Here is a 20,923-nt window from a genome sequence, read left to right on the forward strand (position 1 = left end):
GGATGGGAAAGTTTACTTGGTGTTTATTCTGGTTTCTCTTGTGCTGATCTTCAGGTCTCATGTTTATTTTCAGTTTTTGTTGTCTAGACTGGGGCTTATCTACCAAAATAAAGGGAAAAGACCTGATAGTTTTGCCATATAATGGAGAGTATTGGAGGGATTCAGGCAAGTATCCCAGTTTTCCCATCAGCCAGAGCAGACATTTGACATTTTAAAATTTCTTCCATCATTATCAGTGGCCTTATAAAAACCCCAGTGAAATTTGTGGAAGTCTCAAGTCTGGACTTTTCCTGCTAACACATTGCTTGTGTTTTAATCTCAATTACCACTATAAACAGAATTTTTTTTTTTAACCAAAAATTGAAAATGTAAGCAAACAAATAGTTTCCTTTAAGCCAATTGTTTAGAAATCAATGTGAGTTTTTTTAAATTGATACAGCAGTCCTGAATATACGACTGGTGTCGAATACCCTGGAGAACAATATCCTATTAGTTCAAATTCACAGAGAGAATCACACAGAATGGCCTGGGTTGGAAGGGACCTCAAGGATCATGAATCTCCGACCCGCCCCGACACAAGCAGGGCCAACAACCTCTACATTTAATACTAGACCAGGCTGCCCAGGGCCCCATCCAACCTGGCCTTGAACACCTCCAGGGACGAGGCAAATTCTTTATCTAAGCATGCTAACTCACCTAATCAGGTGAGTCCCAGTTTCTCTCATAAGAAAGTGTTTTCTTTGACCAACTTAGAGCTTTTAGCAAGGAATGCCCTTTCTTTCCTGATAAAAAATGATTCTCACATAAGAAGGACACTAGTGAGCTCCTCAGAGATGGCCACATTGCTGTCATCCTTTCTGGTACTTGAAAAAAAAATAAATTGTTGCCTGTTAACACCTTGGCAGCAGGATTTATCAATATAACTGTCTATCTCTTATGGTTTAAATGTCATTTTTGCATGAGAGAACCTTTATCAGTGAATGTCATCCAAACCTGTGATAGGTAATATTTACAAATGTGCCCTCCTTTTTTTGCCAGACTTGCTCATCTTAAATGTTAATTATTTTTTATTTTACTGAGGAAACCAGATGTTGTAATTGCATTTTGAAGAAAAGAATGCTGAGCAGTGTAAAAAATAAAATAATCTTCCCTGCCCTCATCTTGTTTCATTCTGAAAGGAAAACATTGTTAGTATGTCCTATTTTATTTTTAATATCTATGATAATGAATGCTACTAGCTTTTCACTAATACCCCTCTTTCATTTGTTCTATTTAATGAATTGGAGTTGAAATGCCTCTGAGGTAGATGAGACTTAGAGGCACTTTTACAGGTGCTGGAGCTGCAACACAAAGTGTGAGCGCTTTCATAGAATCACATCCTGTGTGCAAACCCACATGGTTTTGTGACCTGCCCAAGTGCAGCCCTGGTTTCTGTGCTGCACATTGCAGCTTATCCTGCTGGCTATTAAGCAGAACAAATCTCAAAACCTCTTCAGCTACTAGTGTGTAGCTGATCTGGGTGTTATGGTACATTGATGAAACGTGAGATGTATGTGGATCCCAGGTCCAGTTTTTGCCTACTGTGGCACTGCCATTGCCCTCTTGCAGCCTGTGGCACCCAGGTTCACCCCCAGCAAGCCCTGCACCACTGAGGGGCTCAGCAAGGAGATGACAGGTCTGCTGACATGAGAGACTGCAAGTTATCCATGTCAACGACAAATGCATTTTCATAGATACATAGGACTCATAGGAAAAGAGCTGGTAATGTTTTTTCATCTTCCAGTTGTGAAAATATTTGATCATTTCAAACCCTGTGTTTTGCAAACTGCGTTTGAGGAGATAGAGAATGATGTGAACACTTTGTCCTTTCCATTTCTTACCAAGAGGCAGCACCTGAAGTCCTGGTCTTCACCTGCAGAAGCACCTGGAAGTTTAATTATTCCAGAACTGTGTAAGAGGTGTTGTATAACGTTCTCTATCACAGAATTATGGAATCATCCAGGTCAGAAAAGACCTTCAAGAACACCAGTCCAACCACCAGCCTGATTTAGGACTATAGAATCATAAGATCCCAGAAAATCATGATTTGGAAGGGACCCACAAGGATCATCGAGTCCAGCTCTTGGCTCCACACAACACCACCACAAATTCAAATCCTACCTCTGAGAGCGCTGTCCCTTGCTGCCAGGGCATGCTGCTGGCTCAGGTCCCTACCAGATCCCATATCTAAGTCATGTCCCCATCTCCTATGTTTTGGTGGCTGCCTGCTTGTATGAAGTCTGCTGTCCCCACCAGCGGGAGTGGCTCAGGACTTTGCTTTGAAAATGGTGGAGAGCTGCTACCCCTCTGTGTCATTCATACTGACAGGAAAGATGCATGGTGTGCCCTCATAGGGTCTCATGCCCCTCTGCCCCCAGGGGAGGGACAGCCCTGTCCCTGCCTGTTCATGGGGCTAAGCATCCATTCTAACTCAGTTCCACCAGTGTTTTGGGGAGCCACTCATTCTGGGGCTGCCTTCCTGCGAGACTTATGTTCTCTGAAGAGTTAAGTACATTAGTGCGAGTAATCTCATTCCATTACCTTCTATAAAACAGAATCTGTGATTTCCTCCCTCGTGAGCATTTACCATAGTGCAACGGGCTACTATTTTCATATTCAACTCATTGGTAAGCCATAAAGTCAGCTCACGTTCTTGGCCCTGAAGCAGAGAGCCCTGGGGCTGGGACAGTGACTCAGGGCTGCGAGGAGGGCACGGAGCATCGGCATCGCCTCGCATCCCCATCACATCCCTCCCTCTTCTTTGAAATCGACAAAATTCAGCAGTTTACAAGGCTTTTTAAAATCTGAGATGAAGCAATTAAATCTCCAGACTGGAGGATGTGAACCTTTAAAGGCCCTTTGCAGAATATCAAAAGAAAGAGAGGATTATATTTAGCAGGTGTGACAGCCCACGCAGGACATTTCATTGCGAAAGGGCCTGACACGAACCAGGAACCAATACTTAAATTAATACAAAACATCTTGGGGGAAAGGTGTTTTCTTTTCTTTTTTAAGCATTAGGAAATCATAACGCTTTCGGGCTTCTTCAAAAGAGAAAGGTCCAACTATACAGCAGTCATCTGGCATGTAAAATAAAAAGAGGGAGGGGATAAAATGGGAAAAGGGGCACCTAGAAATGCTTGCGACAAGATTGGGAGGGGATATTTTGCTTTTCTGAAGCTGTGGTTTTAACACTCAGTAGGATGTTGTCTGTCCCCAGCAGGGAGGCATTGGCTGTGGGGCAGGTGGGGGGAGAGGGGATGATCCCTGTCCACAGAGAAAGGACTGGGAGGTGCTGCTGTGGCAGGATCCACTTTTTGGGTGCTCTGTCTCTTTGCTCTGCTGCTCTGAGCTAGGCATGGGCCAGCTTACCTCTTTTGGTCACGATTTAGGCATTCAAAAAGGCACAGTGCAGTCCAATGCCATCATGCTCACAGAGAGGAAAAGCGTGTGGTCTGTGTATAGGGGACCCTTTGGCAGGGAGAGAGTTAAAGGTCCTCGGCACCCACCAGCCCTGGTCTAGGCAGTGTCTAAAATCAGACCTAGACCCACTTTATTTTTTCCTTAAAAACAGGAAATGGAGCCCTGAAGGCTTTTTAGCTGGAGAGGGAGTGAGGAGGGGGTAATGCTCACTCTGCCCATATCCAGCCCTAGGCCTGACCCAGACTTGGGGGTCTCTGTGTGTGTGTTTTTTTTTTTTTTTTTTAATTTCTCCTCTTTTTTTTTTCTTTCTTTTTTTTTTTTTTTTTTTTCCTATTATTTTGGCAGACTTTTTGGAATGTCTGGGAGCTAAGGGCTTTGCTTCATGGAGCAGAATTCTGAAGCAAGAAAAAGAGAAAGTTATAGACTAAACCACAGAAATGTAAACATGTCTGCAGCTAAAATAACTCCACTTTCATTGAAAACACTCCTCGCTCACAATCAGACTTCTGTGTGCTACGCTCAATAAAACTGCATGCTAATAGCAACCAATTAATACATTATGTAGTTCTGCTTTAAAAACTGAGACACTTTTAATTTTTTTTCTACTTTTTTTTTCCTTTTCTCCTATTTTATTTTATTATCATCATTATTATTATTATTTTAATTAAGGGAGCACTCGGCTCTCCGCATCTCTCGCTGCCTCACCGTGCGTTGATCGCTGCCCGAGGAGCGCCGCGGGGACAGGCAGCGGGCGATGCCCGAAGCGGCGGCGGGGGCCGAGGAGCGCCCGGGGGCGGCCGGGGCAGCGCGGAGGCGGCGGCAGGAGAGGCGCTCCGGTAAGGAGGGAAGGAACGGGACTGGGGCAGCGGGACGGGACGAGGCGCATCGCTCGCTGCTCCCCGGCGTCCGCGTCTCTCCTTGCTCCGTGTGCTGTGTGTTTGTGCTATGTGTGTGTGATGGGAGCGCTCTGCTCCCCGCTCCGGGACGCGTCCGCTCCCCGTCCCCCGCTGAAGGGGCTCTCAGCGCCCGGCTCTCCGCACCGCGCTCTCCCCTTCCTCCTTTTATTTCCCCGCATTCACTTCTTTATTGCGCGGCGATCCCGAGCCCCACTGCCGTCTCTCAGACTTCACGTCGGCTCGTCGCTTGTACTTCTCTTTAAACCCTCCCGGGCCGAGCCCCACAGCCCCGCTCCCCCACCCTCCCCCAGCCCCCCCGCCGGTCCCGCTCACCTCCAGTTCCTCCCGCCCCCCCCCCTGTGCGGAGCGGGGCCGCCCCGGGGGGTGCCGGTGCCCGGTGGGCAGCGCGGGGCCGCCCCGACGGCCGCGGGGGAGCCGGGGAACGCCGAGGAGCAGCGGCTGCGCCGCTCGGCGATTGGAGAAAGAAAGAGGCTCATTGAGCCCGGGGCCAGCGCGATGGGCTGAGCCCGTCCCGACTGAAGTGACTCACTGCACTCCGCCGGCCCCGCGCTCTCGCTCACTCCCTCGCTCGCTCCCGCTGGCGGCGGCCGCCGCCTTCCCCCGGCCCCGGCCCCGGCCCCCGCCGTCCCCCGAGCCCGGTAAGTCCTTTCCCCGGACCGCGGTGGACGGGGCGCGGGGAGGAGGGTGTTTGAGCGGCTCGAGGCTGCGGGGATGGGCGCGGAGGGGGCGCGGCGCCGCCGTCGGGGCGAAGGGAGCGGGGCGGCGGCGGCCGAGCATCCTCCTGCGGGCGCCCGCTGCGCGCACTCGGACCTCGCAGGCTGCTTCGGGTGGTAAAGCGATAGCACTTTCGTTTTGATGCGTTTGGTTTCAGGCTGGCCGCTCTCTTTTCGGGCGCAAGTCTCCGAAATATCCTCCCTCCCCCTTTATTATTGTTATGATTTTTTCTTCTCGTTCGTTTGTAAATTCTTTCGGCAATTAGCCGTTCAGTTAACTAATACCTGTGCGGCTGTCTCAAAAGCTGACAAGCTCTTGGATGTAGGAAAACCTAAAGTTACCTGAGTTGGGCTGATGAGATCAGAGCTGGTTGTGGCACTTTTCCGAGTCAGCGCTTGGACACAGTGCTCGGATGTCTGTTTTGGTGACCAGATGACTTTCCTGTAGACTCTGCAGCGAAGGTAATCTTATTTGCAAAAGCTGAAGTTGCAAATTCTGGCTAACATAAACTTCCATTCATTGCTGCCTTCACAGAGTGCCCACAGTGTACTTAAAATTGTACTTTTTCCTTTTTTTTTTTTTTTTTTTTTTTTTTTAAGTAGTTATTTGTATTCGAAGTGCCATTCTCCGAATTAACACTGCTTCAGCTCTGAAGCAATAGTTTGGAAATTACACTCTACCCATGTAATTTTGAGACCGTTAGAAAAACCAGGATAGGTCTCTGAACTGCACATGGAGAAATGTCACATTCCTTTGGTTTAACCCTTTAACCGCTTCCCCGGTTTCATGAAAACAAGCAAAGTAGACAAAGACAGCATCTCACCAGGGTAGGAAATGGAAGTTTTCATCGGTGTCTGTGCACCAACACCTGTGGGGTTTCAAACACTTCTGAGCTGACATGGAAAGCAAGAAAGAGAAGGGTCCATAACAGATCGCTTGGCAGCTTCTTAATTAAATGAAAAGAAAGAAAGGCTAAATACTTAATGCAGGACAAATATGTTTTGATATTGATTATCTTGCCTGTTTTCTAAGTGACGTCAAAAATAATCAGTGATGCTGTGGGATGTAAGAGTAATGTTGGCTCTTATCTTCTACCACACTTGTGCCAAACAATGGCTGGCGGGATGTGCAGATCTTTGGAAAACTTTGCAAGGAAGAAAAGAGCTACCTCCAAGAGCACTTCAGAGCTTAGAGCTTGGGATAGCATCTGTCCCCACCTCCCACAATTGACTCCCCAAAGTTAAACAAATCGTACAGTGCTGGATAGAGTTACATGTTGCAGGCACTTTATAAATGATCTGTCAGCAGTAGTCCTAGATGGGATCAGTCAGACTTTTTGCTCCTAAGGTGTTATTCTGGCTTACAATTTATGTAGCATTTCGTTTCTAAAGATCTATTCTAGAAGATATCAGTTGGTCACGTTTCTCTTCCAATATCAGCATGAGATGCGGGGCTTCTCTCTCTTTTTTTAACCGGGTTTGAGCTCCTTGCCAGGCTGTGATACAGTGAGGGTGCAGGAGCCTGCTGAGCAGTGTCGGTGTTAGGAGCCATAAGCTTGAAGTGAAGATTGCTACAAACTCAGAAGGAGCGTCCCTCAACATGAGCACAATTGTACTCATGAAAATAGGCAGAAATTGCAGTCACAGTTGTTGGTAGTATGATTGCACCCCAAACCCCAGTACTTTTGCCTGGGTGCTGTGGATGTCTCTGCTACTTGCTTGCTGAGGGAAAATTTATTTTCTGCGTGCACGTGGAGCTCTGTAAACAAACACCAAATCCCCAGCTGGTTGTTTGTCACCCGCTTGGTTTGAGCAGCATCACATGAGCGAATACCTGACTACCGATGAGGCAAATCCCTTCCTTTGCACTCCCTACAAATCACCAGCGCTTCTCCAGCCAAGCTGGAGGCGGATTGCGTTGGTTCTCCTGCTGCAGGGCAGCTCGTTTTGACCGCTTAATGGAGGTTTGCCTATACAAGAGTTTCTCCCCTTATTTCTATGCCCTCTGCTGAGAATCAAAAATAAAAACCATGGAAAGCTTTTGCAGCGCTGTTGGCGTCTGGTAGCTCTGAGAGGATACATGCCACACTTCCTTCCTTTCCTAAACACTCGAGGAGTTATGAGCAGGTAACAATGAAACCATTGGGTTGAGGCAAATCCTTTCCCTTGAAATATCTACCACAGGTTATTGGGCTTTGGGGCTAGGTTGTTTGGAGTTTTTTGAGGGGTTTATTTATTTTTCATTATCAGGAAGATTACTATGTTGTTTATTTTTAAGTGGATATATTGTTTTTTGGGGGGGAGAGAAGGTAAAGTTGTAAGGTAAAGTTGTATTTCTTGCATTGTGGAAAGCTGTGGCCTGAACTCTAGGTGGACATTGCTGTCAAAGAGCATGGTCAGGGCTTGAAAGAATGACCTTTTGTGCTCTACCACCACTCTGGCTTTCGTTGTGCCCACGGCTGGCCACTTTTCTGGCCACTAGAATATATTTGATTTCCCGGAGTGGTTCTAGCTCCGTACTTATATTCAGGCAGGCTTTAGCTGAGCATCATTTTGTCTTTTGGTCGGGCTGAAGGCTGGAGCTGTGAGGATTTGTGTTACTGTGACAGTCTGAAAAGTAATTAAATAAATGGAGGAAATCTAATATATTTCTTTGACAATGGGGCTGGTAGTTAACTAGTGTAGGTAAAAAACTGACAGTCTAAAATTACTTTGCTAAGTTTAAATGTCAGTAAAAAGTAGGCAATAGAAAAAAATTAAAGGGTATATCTAAATATGGAGCTGCGGACATATCTGTTATATTTAAACTACGTTTTGACCTCTTCTATTTATATGTAGTGGTATGTGTATAATCTGGAGAGCTTGATTGAACACGAGAAACAGCAATTTCACAATGAAAACCCAAGAGTTTATTCTGCTGTAGATGTAGTGCATGTCCTTGTTAATCGGTGTGTATATAAAAGTTGAAATGTATGCAGTGAGGCATTTTTATGTTGTTTAAGGGCTAAAATGATATTTGATCTAGAGTAAACATGCCATTTTCAGAATGTCTACCGCCGTACTTCAGTTGCAGGCATATCTCCTATTAGTCTCGGTGGCACTTTTTCTTGGACAGAGCAGGAGGAGAGTGCTCTGTAGCATTTGTTTTCACAGTCTTACCTTTTCTGTGATATGTTCTGAAACACTGCTTTTTAATTTTGAAAGCTACGATGGGACGTGGATTGCTCTCGCATGCTGCTTGCATCAGATGAAATCCCTCCTTGGCACAACTTCATTCCACTATGAAAAAAACTTATTCCAGGAACAAAATACATAGTTATGTTTGTTTGATAATGCGTCGTATAAATATTAATTGTCTGCCCTAAGAGAAAACAATAAACATGTGTTTTCATTTTAGCTGCAGATACCAGATGCTTTGATAGACAGTGGGTGGAAGGGAAGGGCCTCAGCTTGCAGCAACACGAGCTGGATGCCGTGGGACCACTGTGTCTGGGAGACTGCTGGTGTGCACCAGGGGTTGGAGAGCCAGGGGTTTGCTGTCAAATTGAGCTCTTCTGTTGCTGTTTGTTTTAACATGTGCACTGCGTGGTATCCACATCCCTGTTAAAGTGTCTGGATAGCAGTGTTGCTTTCAGCCTTACTGTCTGTTCAGTGATGCTGTGCTGCTGCTGATCCTCTCAGCGCAGGGAAGCCAGGAGACTGCCTGCTTGCTGTGCCATATTGGCAGGACACTGAGAAGCAGCTGCCCTTTTCACAGTACTGCTTATGCACGTGAACCTCAACTTGTGCTGCGTTTCAGATCTGGGTTTGCCAGGTAGTCTGCAGCTTTGAACTGCCCGTACCTCATTAGCTGCTGACTTACCAAAAGAGTTGGCTTGTAGGAAGTGATCAGCACCAGCAGGCTTGCAGTACTGCAAGTTAAGCAAACACGAGCTTCAATGTGGTTTCAATCAGTGCAGTTTAGACACCCAAGTTTTCAAGTTCCTGCAGGAGGTCTGTAATGAAACAGGCTTGTTTTCTTTTCACCTCACAAGGAAACAGCAAGGGGAGGAAAAACCTCTTGGACTTTGCTCAGGGTGACATGACTGGATGGTGACCAAAGGGCTCAGCATTGTTGCAAATCAGTGAGTGCAGCCTCTGGCCAGCACTACTTTCCTCTCCAGGCAGTGGATGGGTTGTCCTGCAGCACTTGGTAGCAGCAGATTTGACTGAGGCAGTGCAGGTGGTAGGGCTGGGAGATGATGCTCTTCCCTGTTAACCTCCCCTCATTCCCAATTATGCTGCCTACTGAGCAAACTTCTTATGCTGCTATCTTCCCCTGGCTGCTGCAAGTGGTCTGTAAGGGTCTATTTTTGCTAACGCTCTGCTATTACCAAATGTGCATCAGAATATATCTCTGTCAATTTCCTACTGATCAGGGTAGTGGGCTAGAAGCAGCAGCTTGCTGTTCTGTAAACAACTTGTAACAAAATGTTGTGCACAATCTGATTGATGTCTTCTCATTTGTCAGTCACGTAGACTTACCAGTTTGAGCTTTTTGTAACGCCTCCTAGCTTTGCACTGAGTTTATTACTTCATTTTTAGCTTATTAAGCATGGATATACACAGTCTATTTGACCTGATTTGACTGAAGTGCGCTTTTTCAACAAGTCCCATACGTTTTTTGTCACTCAGTAGCTGTACTGCATGCAGTTTGTGTGTGATTTGTTTTAGTGTAATTGAGTGTACGTGCAAAAATCATATGGATTCACTGAGCTCCACATGCATCTTCTTAGCGAATTACTCTTCTGTGGTGGCAGTACAAAAACTTAAATATGACAGTCAAAGAAAATGAAGTTTAGACAAATTTCATGGTTTATTGTGGTTTATATTCTTATTTCCTGTATAATTAAAAGAATTTAAAGGGATTTAGAAAAATAAAAAGTTCTTCAGCGGTACAGAAGGGAAATCCTGATGCAAAATTCAGCTTTGTAAAAAAGCTTTGTCATTATTGAATGAATGCTAATAAATTTAAACCTGGCGTTTTAAAATTGTTTATAAAAAGGACTGTTCCCTGCAGAGTTCACAGATTATACACAAAGGATTGATAGTATAACTAAAAAAGTAACAGTAATACATTGCATAGCAGTTTGCACTAAGACTAAACTGCAAACTGCTTGGAAAAGAACAAGCTGAATTGCAGGACCCATGTGAACCAGGTAAGGCAAAAGTTATCAGTCATTTCTCCAAAGAAGCACTGCCACATTGGCTGTTCTGACTCTAGTTGACTCTTCAAAGGCTGACTGTTTTTTTTTACACAGATCTGTGCCTGTGAATTAAAAGCAGGTCAGAAAAAAAAAGAAAAATAATTTTTAAAAAAGTGAATGCTTTTTCCCCAATTTCATTATATTTGCCCAGAATATGAAGCTGGGAATTTGGGCCAGTACTCCTCATTCCTTCACCACATTTATAAGCTCTCGGGTATTTTTATGAATGTATAGCAAACAGTCTGTAGCATGCTCTGTATCTCTAGCAATCGGGACAAGCCAAATCATCTGTCACCAATATGTATGTCAACATCCTGAAACCACAAAGAGCACCTCTGAGTAGGCACAACCAAGGTTTCATGTCAGCGAAGCAATTCATCACGCTCTCGAAACGAAAAGCACAGAGGAATCTGAGATTTTGGTTCTTGCACCTTCTATGCAGAGAAGCCACATCTGCTGTGGTGAGTCTGAAAAACTGCTTTGTGGGGTTTGCTTGATGACCTGTAGGCATCTAAAATGCAGTTTTAGATCTAAGCAGCTAATGGATGGCAGTTGTCAGTTTCCTCCCTGGGCTGAGGACAGATCAATTTGCCAATCTAAGACAACCACCTCTGTTTGGGAGAGCCACTGAGAAGCAGCCTCCATCTATCTCTTTTATCATTAGAATAAGACAGGAATGGATTAGTCTTGCTGTCTTTCTGTTGAGAGTCGGTTCAGTTCTTGAAGGAAATACCCATGACAGGCTTTTACAGAAATCACCTAATCAGGGCAGAAGGTGATGCAGCCATAAAGATGATACATCTGGGGGTCATCCTTTACATCTCCCAGGGCCCAGAGCTGTAATGCTTGGTTAGGGGCTGGTTTGCTGCAGGGCACAGGGCTACAAGGAAAGGGAGTCCTTCTCCTCCTCCCCTCTCCCTCTCCCTCTCCCTCTCCCTCTCCCTCTCCCTCTCCCTCTCCCTCTCCCTCTCCCTCTCCCTCTCCCTCTCCCTCTCCCTCTTCTCTCTCCTTTTCAGATAACAACACCCCCATGATGTACTGCATATGGTATGGGACAGGCAAACCAATTGGCAGTGGTGCTGCCACCCTCAGAGGCACATCCAGCCCTTTCCTATAATGTGGGTCACAAGTGCCTGTGGGTTTTGATCCAGCATAGGATTTATGTCCCTCCCTCCTCATTGTGTTGCTTCTGCAGGGCTAAAGAGGAGTGAGAAGTAGTAAAAATCTATTTTGGTCACTGAAGTAAGCAGACATGAGTCAGAATACTCACTGGGAACAGATCTGCTGGATGAAAAGGTGCCATTTTTACATAGTCACTTCTCTGACCATGCCCTTTAAACTCTTACAAAAATAGAATACTTTCTCTGGCACTTCTCTTGGAAAGCAGAAATGTGAGTGAGAGTGAGGATGTTTGCTGCACTTTGGTCCCTGCTTCAAAACACAGTTTGTGTGCGAGTTTTGTAATGCACATGTAACATATGTTTAACACCAGGGAAAATAGAAAGGAGGCATTTGGGTTTTGTGGGGAGGGGATTTGGATTTGGATAGTTTTAACATTTGTAGGGGAAAAGTGTGATTCCCAGTTCCTGTCTGTGAACGGTTGGATGAATTCTGGCGAGCTTTCTGCCCTGATTTCTGGCATCCTCTCTTCCCTGCAGACATACACTTCTGATCAGTAAACTTGTGTGGAGCACAGTGAGGCTCCTTTTGACCATTGGCTCTGGGTTCCCTTTGGACTGCTCAAAATGAGTGGTCTGAGCTAAAAATGTGCCTAAAACCACATTGACGTAAGCTGGGAGTGTTTATGGACCTGCGAGGTGACAAATCATCGCCGGCAACTGGGGTCCTGGAGTGGTGCTGTTGATGTGCACGTGAGATGAGAGCATGTCCACTCTGGTGAAGTTAACAGAGCTCAGCTCTTCTGGGTCGGCTATGGACCCTGTCCCACAGGGCTGCAGGAGACATCAGCTCTCCTCTGCACTGCATCGCTCACTGAGTAATAAGGGGAACAATTAGCAAGACACAGGATTTCACAAAAGGTCACCTGCAGCTAAGTAGGTGCTACTGAATTTTTGAACTCCTTTCTCATTTTTAATGGGTTGGTAGAAAGCTAGAGCCTGGCTGATCCAATGAAACTGAAAACCAGTGGTGCACTTCACCACGTGCTTTTAAAGATGTTTGTCAGTCCTGTTGTTCTCCCTTGGACCAGTTAACTCTCCTGAATAAAAGGAATAAACATGTTTAACTTATTTTCAGTTGGTTTTGCATGGAAAAAAACACTGAACTATGAATTGTTCTTTCTCCTCTACTCCAGTACAAGTAACGAAAACATCTGAAAGTTCTGAATTGGTGTTCAGAGGATGAAATCAACCTTGCTGAAGCTTTTCAGTTGGTTTCTAGGAGGTGCAGAACTGTACAGACAAACAGTTTCTTTCTAATGTTTCCACTGGGTCTGGGAAATGGCATAGTCTTTTCCTTGTGATGGGACTAGTACAGAATTTAAAGGCACTGTCTTTTTAGTACAGGAAACAGACTCTGCTTCTCCTCTCGTTAAAATTTCCTTGAACAAAGTCAAATCATTTCCACTTTCTCTGGATGGATTCATCTTTCCTGTGTGTGGAGACTTGGGTCATACACCTGCTTACCTCCTGCTCAGTCCCTTAGAAGCAAGGATTCAGTGAAGATTTACTGTCAAGATTGCCTAATTTAGTTCCTCACAGGGCCAAGTAGCTTCTTATAGGGGAATCCTAATTTTTCCATTTAAAATTTGAGTGCTGTTTTGGCTATGATGACATTTACAGCCAAAGCACAGCAGGTTTTATACATCCATTCCTTGTCTTACTGTGAGACAGGTGATGTCAGCAGGCAAGATAAGGGAGGAAGATCACCATAGCGACATGCAGACACGCTAGTCTGATGCAGTAATTGGATGTGTAGATGGACTTCCCTCTTCAGCCCTACTCACATTGTCTGATATGGTGCTGAAGTTACCATCGGGAAACTTTAAACTGTTGTTTTTGAGTAGAACTTGTACTTGATAAAGCTCACTGATTTGTTTTCCATCATGGACTGAGCACACAGGTTGTACTCCAGTGCCCAGGATCCCTCTGTTTCTGCTCATGGGATACTACAAAGGGGTTCAGCTGGTGATGAGCAAGGGTCAGCTCTGCCATACTTGGGTGTTTCTTAACTGCTGCAGACTGAAGATCTACCTACACTTTTAAAAACTGTACCCTCTCTTTTGGTGTGCACATGCCTAGCTGTTGTTTGCCTGGGGGGAAGGAGGAATGAATGAAGAACTTAGCTTTTAGGTAAACAAGAAGTTACTGTTGTACTGTTAAAATTACAAGCATTTTAAATTAGGTATTGACAGCAGTTGAGAGCTGGTTCTCAACTATGCTGGCAGGCAACTAGATGTCTACCAGTTCCTAAGGGAAGCCTTATTGCAGGCTGTGAGAATAACTCATTAACCAGTTAGTCTACGGCAGTGCTACTCAACATATGGTCTGTGGGCTGCTGGTGGTCTGGAAGACATTAAAAAGTGGTCTGAGAAATGATTGCACAAGAAAGGCAGAAATAAACCCCACAGAGACAGATCCACATTCTCACACCACTAGCAGACTTGTGCCCATGTCACCAAGCTGCCCTGTGTCAGCAAGCTGCACTGAGATTTAATTGCTTTAGTCTCCCATTTTGAGCCTAAATGGATGGACTTTGAGTAGTGGCATGAAAGGGGAACTTTTGCTTGATCAGACTGATGCGGAGCAAGTCTTCTCCCATTAAATATGATGAATGCTTTGTCTCTCCTTTCTCAGGTTTTTGAGACATGAGATGGGCTGAGGGATGCTGCTTCTACATCCATGTTGCTAGCAGTAATGAATGCTACAGGGAAACGGACGGCGGCAAGCCCATTTCCTTCACAGTGGGAGGAAAGTAGTAATTCAGGAGACCATTAAACTTTAGAAATACCTCTGCAAGGTCCCTACAAAGATACACTCCATTTAGATTAAAGTCCCATAGGGCCAATTACCTTGGAAGAACATAAGAACTTAAACAAAAGCTGAGTTAGGTATGCTGCCCACCAATGGATTTGAACAAAAATGGATGCAGTGAGAAAACACTTGTGTATTATGAAAGCAAGAACATTTAGAGTAGCTCTGTGCAATAACCAACTTTTACTGTTCCCCCAGGATCAGTGTGCACAGGAAATATCTGTGGCATGTTTGCTTTTCCTGGAGATGACAGCAACCCTTTGGCAACCACTTTATAATACGTGCTCAATACTTTTCAAAATGTTGGGCTGTTGTTTTATGAATGTGCTTGATTTCTGGGTGCCAGAGCCTTTGTGCTTTGATTTCTACTCCTCCTAACTCGCCCGTTTGCATTTCAACCCTGGACACTTCTCTTTGAGCGTCGTTCTTTAGCTATGACTGTGCCTCCATCTTTCTCAGCAGAAGCATTGGGATGGGGTTTGAGCAAAAAGAGCAGCAAACAGAAGTCATTTATGCTTCTTGTATGAAAATAACCTCCACTGTGTGGCTGTGGGCTCCTGGAGATGAAGAGATGACTTAACATGATGCTGTGGCAGGAGGATTAGTGCAAACAAATTGAAATCCTTTGTTTCAATTGGTGTTTTCTGTGAGCAGATAGAGTAACTTGCACAAGACAGAAAAGCAGAGTCCAGTGCTAGCACTGGGATTAATGTCTGCTGTTGCTTCAGCTGATAGACCACAGATTTAATTGATCAGTTAGCTATTTTCAATCAGACCTGAGTACTGGAGTGCACTAAACTTTCATACAAGGCATCTGGAAAATGAGCCAATCCTGAGATGCTGTAGTTTCAAGTTCCTGAAAGTGTTTACTGATGCAAATTACTGTATGGTTTTGAAAGTGCCTCTTCCATTTAACATTATAAAAGAACTTTCTCAAGAGAAGACACAATAAATAGTCTGAGGTCTAATAAATGAACATGCAAGTCTGAATTGTTTTAAAATACTTCTTACTTAAATAGGAGTCATTAACATTGTAACTGATAATGAGAAAAATGCTTATGCCATTAGTGGTTTACCACTTTGGTTCCAAAAGGATAAAAACAACTTCATAAAAGAGACCACAGACTGTCCATTTTCAGCCTCAGTGTAGGGTGAATGCTTCAGTGAATATGAAACCCATCATTTAAAATAATATTTTCATATTTATGTTTGGGAAGCATGGTCAGAATGCCCTTTGAGTATGCTGGAGCTCTGTGATGTGTAGCTGTGTGGCTGCAGCAGAAGGGACAGCATTTTGATTGACTGTAGTGTGGTGCTGGAAGTTTCACTGGGGTGAACAAGTCCTTGTCTGGCCTTCCCCCAGTGATGTTGAGGGACTGGACAGGTTTATTTGGTCCCTTCTGTCTTCCCCCAGCATTGCCTGTTGCAAGGCAAGTTGGGTGTTTCTATGTGCTTGAATCTCAGTCTGAGTTCTGTGAACTGGTGAAGGAAACAAAAGATTTTAGGTCTTCCCATGGCACTGGTGGGACATGGTGGCTCAGGAGCTGGGTCAGGGGTGATGGTATGACCTCAGTGAACCTGTTCATCAATGCCAGCTGCTCACTCCTTTGAGCATGATTCTTTCCCCTTCTTCTGAATACCTTCTTCCCCTGGACAAACCAGTCTGGACTCATTTCCCTGCTCAGGTTGGTGGAAGGACCCTTAACAACTTCAGCCAGGACTGGAGCAAACCCAGGAGAAGATCTGGTGTCCCCTCTCCTGAATGCTGCATTCAGGACTCAAAGTGCTATATTTTAGCCTTGTCCTTAGCAAGGGCAGCTGGAGGTGGAAGCGCCCTCTCAGACTGTCTCTGTAACAAAGTTTTACTGATGCTTTGTGTGGCTGTGTTAAATTGACGGAGATGTTTGCTCTTACATAATAATGGAAAGTTCATCCCGCTCCCCTCAGTAAAATGACTGTTGTGCCGTATTCAAAATGAAAATCAATCAAAGAAGAAACACAGCTGGGCAAATGACAAGAGAAACAGAGCTGTGCCAAGGTGAATTTTTATGGAAATGCTCTCTGAACAGTATTTCCATGAAAAGGCTACTTACAGATGTAGGCTGTGCTTACATGAAGGAGAGCGTAATGCACCACACCCTGAATCTGGCAAGGTCTATGAACATCTCACATATATAGTTTAGGCAACAGAGATGTCATGCTTAGGACACAAAGGCTTTCTTTTTTACTGCAGTGTAATCGTATTAGCCCTGATATTGGGAAAAAGAAAAAAAAAAAAAAGAAAAAAAGCTGTGAGAAAAAAAAAATATGGAAGAAACATTCAAATATAAAGTAAATGAACTGTTTTACTGAAAAGGAAATTTTCCGTATTGTAGGAAATCTGATGACCTATCAACAGTATCTTAGCTATGACAGTGACTTGTAAGTCTGTCTGTGTCTGGCTCTGTGGTGGTCCTCTGAGAAGTAGCATGAGTGGCTTAATAACTGCAGAAGATTGTTCCTGTTGATGGCAGTGAGATTTTTCTCATTCACTTTAGTAGAAAAAGGATTAAGGAAGTGATATAAAAAGCAAGCAATGAAAGATGATTGATGTCAGCGTTCAAAAAATGGGAGAGGGGAAAGAAGTAAAACAGTAAAAACATCATCTTACACTTGAAATTGCCACATTTAGATCTACTAAGCCATATTTTCTGTAGGCTTTTCAATGGGCTGTTTTCCAAAGGGCCTGACCAATTTTTCTGTAGACTTACTGAATATCAGCGGAAATCTTGCAAAGGTTGATTTTTCAATCTGTTAGTTTTCCCTTGTTTCTGGGATTTTTCATTTCATACCAATCAAGTCTGAAATGTGCTGAGAGAGAAATTCTTGAGACAACATTGGAATTTTTCAGCCTATTCCTGCGTGTCACTTTCTGAAATAAATGGGACTGCATTCTTTAAATTTATGATGGCTTATAACTTGATGTCATTGCTGTTCTAAAAATAATAATCTGAGATTGCTTAACTGACTTGATTGTTTACATTTCCTTTTGACACTTCCAGCAATGTTAGAGGTAATAGTATTAAAGCCTGTTCTTCTGTTATCCTCTCAGAACTTGTCACTGTCAAATAGGATATGACCATGTATGGATTTTAAAGATAAAGACAGTTGCCAAAGGCCTCAGTGCATTCATAAAGGTCTGCAATGGAGATCCAGTTACAGAAAAACAGTGAATTAGGTAGCTCTTGGCTCTGAGAGTTGGGAGTAGAGGTGATTGGCTGTTGTTTTTAAACGATATTAAGTTTACAGAAAGAAAAGAAAAAGAAAAAAAGGAATATTAGCAGGCTAAAATTCTGAGCAGAAAAGGTCATGGCTTTAAAAAGAATTTGAAGATGTGCTCTACAAGGAGTTGGTAGTTCCCCCAGAAGATCCTTATGGTAAGGTTGCCCAAAGAGGCTGTGGAGTCTCCTTCTATGGAGATATTCAAGACCGGTCAGGATGCCTATCTGTGCGACCTATTGTAGGCTACCTGCTTTAGCAGGGAGTTGGACTTGATCACTTGAGGCCCCTTCCAACCCATGTGATCCTGTGATACCAATGCAGGTAAGTATCCTCTCTCTGTCAGTTTTTGAGGTGGGGATCCACACCTACTGAGCATCTCACAGGTGTGTGTTGCACCTCACAGCAGCAAGCCCTGGTGCAATAATGAGGTCACCAGCCAGCAGCACCTGGAAGGGCATCCCTGCTCACTGGGTGACAGAAGACAGTGCCCATGCTCCCCTCGCCAACCTCCCAAGCTGCCATCAGGCCTGTGTAATAAATGTAATAAGCCATGGAAAATGCATCAGTAGCACGTGCTGACATCAGTGGAACCCACATGGGGATGAAGAAGGGATCTTGTTACCCCCACTCAGCTGCACAACCTTTTAATCCAGCAGGGAACTACATTTTAACCCTTTCAAAGCTCTCCCTGTGAAGAGGGAAAGGGCAAGAAAATGTTCTTCTTTTTCACTGATGTTTAACCTCAGGTCTGTGTGAGCACAGACAGGCCATGGGGAAACAAATGCAAAAGGCTCAGCGAATACTGCAGATGGCAATGGCTGTCCTGGAGTGAGTGAACGCAAAGCCAAGTTCAATCTGCTGCCATTAATAAACTGTTTGTGCTGTGCTCTCATCCTCTGAGATGTCAGAAGAGCATTGGAGTGAATTACAGCCTTCTGTTTATGCTGGGACTGATTATTGTCCCTTGTGAAGTGGAGACACGTTTCACAACAAGAAGTCATTCACAGGACATTCTCCTGAAAAGAGGAAAAATCAGTTTATGCCAATGCAGGACTTCCTGCTATCTCTGGTTGCCCCCACAACCGCACACCCACCCCCACAGGCATGCTCATGCATTGCCTGCCTGACACTAGAAAGGGATATTACGTCTCTGGGTTATTTCCCCCGTGCTTTTGTTTTTCAGCCCACTACAGGAAGGGTTCATAAAGTAAGTATATCCAGAAAGATGTTTTTGTTCCCCACCTTGGGTTTCAGTCCCAAGACTGCCAATTAAATTATCCCATAAATTCTCCATTATAGGTAGTAAAACCTAATTTTAGATTTCCTGCCCACTCTAGTGTCCTGCCTGATTGCTACCAGTTGGATAGAGGCTCAACCTGTTAAGCAGACAATTGCAGTGAACTGTTTCTTTCTGTGCCACATGTGGAAAACTTTTTAATATGTGGCATTTGGTCATAATTCTCTCTGGCTATTTTCTACTTCATAGTAGCTCTAACTTTTTCTTTAGGCTGGAAAGTAGACATCTGTAATTTATTCTTTTGTCAAGAGGTTTTTGAGAGAGAAAAGGTGGTTACTCTGTGGATTAGGAAGTATGTTAACCTCCCTGCCACCACTGAAACAATAGTAGCTTTCAATTAGTTTCTATATAATTCCCATTTAAAAGAAAACTTCTGTATTAATAGAGCTAACACATTATGTGTAAGTTGAAAGTATTTCAGGTCATCTGACAAGAAATGCATTCTTTCCCTTCTTGTTCAAATGCAAACGTATTATTTAGTTGCAAACAGAGCTCATTTTCTTGAGGTTAGCTTTTGCCAGCCATATTCTCACTGAGGAGTATTTTATTTCACATACAGTGTCACTAAAGATTCCTATTTTATTCTCACCATAAACGACCCATAGCTTAGTATTTTTCTTCATAAGCTCTAGTGAGGACAAATATTAAATAAAGTTGTCACAAAAAAAGTTTTTATCACTTGAAAAAGGTGTAAACATCTTTCATCAGTACCTTGATCTTCAGGCAAAAGGGTACTTGCATTCAGTGTGGAACAATTCTGCTGAGATTTAGGTAGGAATCAAGAATCTGTCTGTAAGGACAATTGGAGTCTAACATTCTCCAAGAAATTAACACCTTTCTTTGGCTTTTGTTGTTAACTCGGCAAAATTTCTGTGTTTTGATACTGCAGAGATGCCTGAGTGGGTCTAGCACCTTGCCAAAGCACTGTCTTTTTGTATGTGACTGTCTTTCCTGAATAAATCAGTGATGTTTTAACAACTCTGTGTCAAATCGGGAACATCCGTGGCAGTCAGCAAGAGTGTTTTTTTTTTTTTTTTTTTTTTTTCCATCTCCAGAGTACAGTGACAGGAAGCCGAAGGCTTTCATTCAAATACAGGGTGTGGACATTTGCAAAAGGGATTAGTGCTGACAGACATGTTGGGGAAGCAAGCACTGCTTGTGAGACTAACACAATACGTGCTGGACCAGGACTTTCCTCCAAGATGCGACTTTGGTGATCTGTCAGCCTAGGTGGGTAATTAGAGCACAGGTGAGCCTTTGGGGGACGATGACAGGACGTGCAGGTAGTGCTGATGTGGCTGCACAGTGCTGTAACATAGAAAGCATATGTCCCAGCTGGTGGAAGGGCTGCATGTGCAGAAAGGGGAAGTTCCACTCACAGAAACAAAATTGTTTTTTTTTGCAGTGTATACCAGTTGCCTCTGAGTGCAAAGCAAAACAACTCCCTGCAGCGGTGCTGCCCAGATGCTTAATGAAGGGTGCTCTCTTACAGTTTTCCCCTTGGTGAAGGCACAGTGTCTTCCTGATCTGCCCAGCTGCTTGCTTCTCTCGCTCTTTAAGAAATGCAGCATTTTCAAGTTGATTACCTCCCTCATACCCCTGATCAAGTGGATGGCAGCCCTGCGCACTGCAGAGCTTTGGAAGTGGGTGGGCTTTGAGGTCCCTTCCAATCCAAACCATTCTGTGACTCTATGATTCTGTTAAACTGGGGGAAAAGTGTGCAATGATTTCTAAGCTGATGGAAGAAATGGTCAAGCGACACTCGTATACACACAGTGTGATATCTCACATCTTGTTTTGGGCTAAATATGGATCCACAGCATTTTCCTTGCTCAATGGATCTTCTCCACCTAGCTTTGTTTATTGTAGTGTGCCTGTCTGGGGAGACTATCATTTGTTAAGTGATGTCTGAAACACTGTATAAAACTAAAACATACATAATGACTAACAAAGAGAAGAAGAAAGGAATTCAGGCCTCCCAGCCACAGCACTGTTCTTCTAATGATCGCTGAAATATTATACGTAGTTTTCCTGT

General features: G+C 44.2%; 1 protein-coding gene across 1 annotated transcript in view; it reads left to right on the plus strand.

Annotated features, from left to right (window-relative positions):
• Positions 1 to 20,038: 20,038 nt before the first annotated feature.
• Positions 20,039 to 20,923, plus strand: part of ERG (ETS transcription factor ERG) — a 130,800-nt gene continuing 129,915 nt past the window's right edge. Inside the window, exon 1 of the mRNA XM_042866938.1 lies at positions 20,039 to 20,118. The gene's annotated coding sequence lies outside the window, so the exon portion shown is untranslated. The remainder of the gene's footprint in view (positions 20,119 to 20,923) is intronic.

The sequence above is a fragment of the Lagopus leucura genome, unplaced genomic scaffold (genome assembly GCF_019238085.1).
Source record: "Lagopus leucura isolate 7727_CA_CO unplaced genomic scaffold, USGS_WTPT01 Super-Scaffold_100001, whole genome shotgun sequence".
Lineage (NCBI taxonomy): Eukaryota > Metazoa > Chordata > Aves > Galliformes > Phasianidae > Lagopus > Lagopus leucura.